We start from the raw sequence: 4,464 nt of genomic DNA, 5'->3' as shown, positions 1-4,464 counted from the left end.
AACAAGCCAGCCTGCGAACGCCTTTGCTTTTGTTTTTAAAAGGAACATAATAAATCTTAAAAAAGAAAAAGAAAAAAAAAGAACACTGGCTGCTCTTCCGGAGGACCCAGGTTTGAGTCCAAGTAAAAGGAACATACCCAGAAAGTAGCATTTACTCTTCTCTGCTCCTAGTGTTCTCTCTCCCTCCCTCTCTCCCTTCCTCCCCCTTTCCCTACCCCTCCCCCTCTCTCCCTCCCTCTCTCCCTTCCTCCCCCTTTCCCTACCCCTCCCCCTCTCTCCCTCCCTCTCTCCCTTCCTCCCCTTTCCCTACCCCTCCCCCCTCTCTCCCTCCTCTCCCCCTTCCCCTCCCCCTCTCCCTCCTCTCCCTCCCCCCCCCCCTCCCCTCTCCCCCCCTTCCCCCTCCCCTCTCCCCCCCTCCCCCCCCCCTTCCCTTCCCCTTCCCTCCCTCCCCCTCTCTCCTTCCTCCCCTTTCCCTCCCCTCCCCCCCCTTCCTCCCTTTCCTCCCTTCCCCCCTTTCCCCTCCCCTCCCCCCTCTCCTCTCCTTCCTCCCCTTTCCCTCCCCCCCCCTTCCCTCCCCCCCTTTCCCTCCCCCCCCCCTCTCCCCTCCCCTTTCCCCCCCCTCCCCTCTCCCTCCCCCCCCCTCCTCTCCCCCCCCCCCCCCCTCCCTCTCCCCCCCCCCCCCCCCCCCTCCCCCCCCCCCCTCCCCCCCCCCCTCCCCCCCCCCCCCTTCCCCCCCCCCCCCCCCCCCCCCCCCCCCCCCCCCCCCCCCTCCCCCCCCCCCCCTCCCCTCCCCCTCCCTCTCTCCCTTCCTCCCCCTTTCCCTCCCCTCCCCCTCTCCCTCCCCCCTCTCTTCCCTCCTCCTCCCTCTCTGTGTGCCTTTGCTTTTTCATTTTATCTTTATTTGAACATTTTTTAACATTCTCTAATTAGTTTTTAGCAAAATATTATTCTTAAAATTGATTTACCTGTATTATTCATACATATTAATGAGGTATGGTGATATTTTCACACACATGTCATTTTCTGATTAAAAAAAATCTCTTTTCACACACAACCTGTTCCTCTCAATTCTTCCTGGTCATTTTCTGTTTTCAAATCCACTTATTTTTAAAAGACGTATTTATTTTATTTTTTGTGTATGTGCATGCATATGTGTGTAGATGCCCTGGGAAGACAGAAGAAGGAGCTCCCTCTGCTCCTCCCCTCCTGTCCCCTCCCCTCCTCCCTGTCCCTCTCCCTCTCTTGGCTCCCTGTTGGCATAGATTGTGCAGGGACCATACGTAAGGTCAGTAGGATAAGAGAACCCGTCAGGGCAGAGGCAAGGGTAGTCAGCCAAGGACACCAGTGAAGAGGGACTCATACCAACCCCGAGACTGTTCTCTAGTTTTAAAAGATTCTGTTTGGAGAGGGGGGAAAATGTCGGTTTGAGTGTTAGCCTGTGAAATGATGGCATTTGCGTTTTCGTGTATTTATATCGTATCCTCTTGCCTCTCTCTCCCTCCCATCTCCCATCTCCCTTCTTGTTGGCACCCAGTTCCTTCTTTCAGGTCACAAATATTCTATTGCTCTCTTTGTCTCCCCTTCCCTGTAAGCGTCTTCTCTCTCATAGTCTTTCTATTTTCATGTCATATGCATAATTATGCATTTTATATGTATATATATACATGCAATACATAGAATTATACCTATAATTTGTGTATGTCTATATAAATTTACTGTCTATATTCCATATATGAAATAAAACATACAATATTTTCCTTTCCGGGTTTGGTTTATTATTTTATTTAACATGATTATCGCCAGTTTGATGCACTTCCTTGCAAATACCAATTTCATTCTTTCCTTTCAAATAAAACCCCACATTGTATGTGCTTCACATTTTCTTTACTTATCTATCTGTCCACAACCTCTCCACCTTGCCACTGGAGCCCTGTGTATCTCAAGTGTACAAGAATTAGCTCGGTTCTTCTTAACACCGACCTGTAGTCTTTCTATACACCCACCTCAAGGAAGAACCGAAGGAGAAGAGGACTGCTTGGGAGACATAAAGGGGAAGGCGATGACTCATTGCAAGAATTGGCCAGAAGCTGCACTCCCTGCTGCCATGGTATTCACAAGACTGGATTCCATCACTGTCATCAGGGGAGAAAAAGTTACATTCTAGACGAGGGCCATGCATCCCAGCATATACTGAATAGTCCAGGGTCCAAGCTTAGCATTTGTATGTATGGTATGCCCATTCATTTTTAAGGAGTTAACCCAAAGTAAGCACAGTTAATCAAGTTTAACCAAAGGCCAGCAAGGCATCCCAAGATGGGGAAGAGGGAGAAGAGAAAGTGGAGCGTGTCATTCAATTGTCAAGTGCATTTAGGAAGGTTCATCACAGAACCAACCTTCCTGCCTTCTGCAGCTTGTTATCGTCCACCTCTAACTGGCTCAGCACACGGCACCTCGTTTTCTAGTGTTTCTGTAGACCGAAAAGCAGCAATTTACCAAATGCCAAGGTGCAGCTGCTCTCATCAGTGCCTCAGCAGCTGAACCTGACTTTTCCAAATCAACAAACCACCAAGGAGTCAAACAGGAGGCTTGGCAAAATCCCGAGCCAGCATTCCCAGCCTGCTGGGGAATGTGCAAGGACTGTCTACAGCAGTGGTTCTCAACCTGTGGGTTACTACCCCTTTGGGGTCACTTATCAGTTATCTCGCAGATCAGATACTCACATTACAATTCACAACGGTAGCAAAATCACAGTTATGATGTTGGGGGTGGGTCACCACAACATGAGCCACTGATCTAGAGAGTCTGATACAGAACGATGTTTGGATGCTGTTAACCTGAATTTCATCCCACCTCAGATTGACAATATGGACACCAGCTACATTGTGCCGAACACTGAACTACAGATAAACCAAACTAGCAATGAAACACACAAAGTCTGAAGAGCTCTGCTGAAAGGGTCCTTCTGCTAAAAACAATGGAGCTCCTCATCAATTCTGGACTCATCTACACAGTTTTATCCCAGAAGACAGAGGAAGCAGAATCAGCACCTATGAGACTATATCAAACAAAGTCTCGCCAGCCAAGACGAATGCTGGCCTCAGCACAGGTGGCTTGTGTATGCGCATATACATATACAAGTGCATGTACACAACACACACACACACACACACACACACACACACACACACCCAAAGGTACATATGATGTCTGCGATATGCCTCACAGTTCTCTAGTGGCACAGAGATGGTAGGAGGTAGACTGTAGAAAGAACAGCATCATCTGTGAGTTGATACTTGTTTAAATAAAATGAAAGGAGGCACAGGAGCTTGTTAATCCTCCTCTGCTTGTGTAGGTGATCAGCACTTCTTATAATAAGGAAACCAAGACAAAACAAAACTATGTTCATTCTAAAAGCAGGCTAAACTCTAAAAGAACGATGCAGAGACATGACAAGCTTTTAAAAAGGAAACTACCAGCAAATATACTAATTACCTTCCTTGTGAGAAGTGTGTTTGGGGGGTACAGAGGAAAGACAGCATCTAAAGCAGCGGACCTAACTGGGGGTGGCACAAAATGGCGACGTTTGAAAGCTTGTGGCGACATTTTTGCTTATATTCATTGGCAGCAATACTGGTTCTCAGTGGGTGGACATGAGTTCAGGAATATAAAACGTCCCTTTGACCAAGGACATAGAGTTCTTCACCTGTCAGGAATGTCCCAACAGAAAGCACTGATGTGAGGAAACCAACATGCCACAGACTCACTAAGTGATCTGCTCTACTCCCTGCTCTCGAAAGCATGAGGCCCACAAAAGAACAGACACGGCAGATCCACCCAGAACTTTAAGGAAACCGCCCACAAAGGCAAAAAAATGCCGTGACTCTGAAATCCCTGCCCGACTAGAGGCTTGTCAAGACCAATATGTCACAGAGAAAATGTTTGCAGATCTGAGAAAGAGGGAAATGTTTCTCATAATTAGAAAAGATTGCACTAACATAGTTAAGAGAGAAAAAAACAACGTAGGAGTGAGTATAATCTGAAGTCAACATTGTAACTTAAACTCATATCCCCAGGAAGGATATGCTAGGACCAGTCAGCCCTGAAAGACACAGGGTCCCCCTCAGACTCACGGAGCAAAGTTGCCTTCACTCCAGGACATTTAAAAACTCACTCCCATGTTGGCAGTGTAGTCTTACACCAAGGCAGCGACTTTCAGTTCAGCCTGAAGGACGTAGCAAGAGCCTCTCTCAGGCTCTTCCCCAAATGTACATATTGATTTCGGAGGCACTACCTAAAATGTTTCCTTTTTGTTCTTAAAGTTTGACTTCAAAATTTCCAAGGGCATTCATATTTAATGATTTTCTTGGATCCCATACCCAAGAGATTTAGGAAAACCAAGTACAGAATGGCAGTGTCCTCTGCCACCTCTCCCTCCCAGTCTGAATAAACCTATTTACGTGGATA

The sequence above is a fragment of the Rattus rattus genome, chromosome 15 (genome assembly GCF_011064425.1).
Source record: "Rattus rattus isolate New Zealand chromosome 15, Rrattus_CSIRO_v1, whole genome shotgun sequence".
Lineage (NCBI taxonomy): Eukaryota > Metazoa > Chordata > Mammalia > Rodentia > Muridae > Rattus > Rattus rattus.
The sequence above is the reverse complement of the archived record's forward strand: the minus strand, read 5'-3'. Positions refer to the sequence as shown.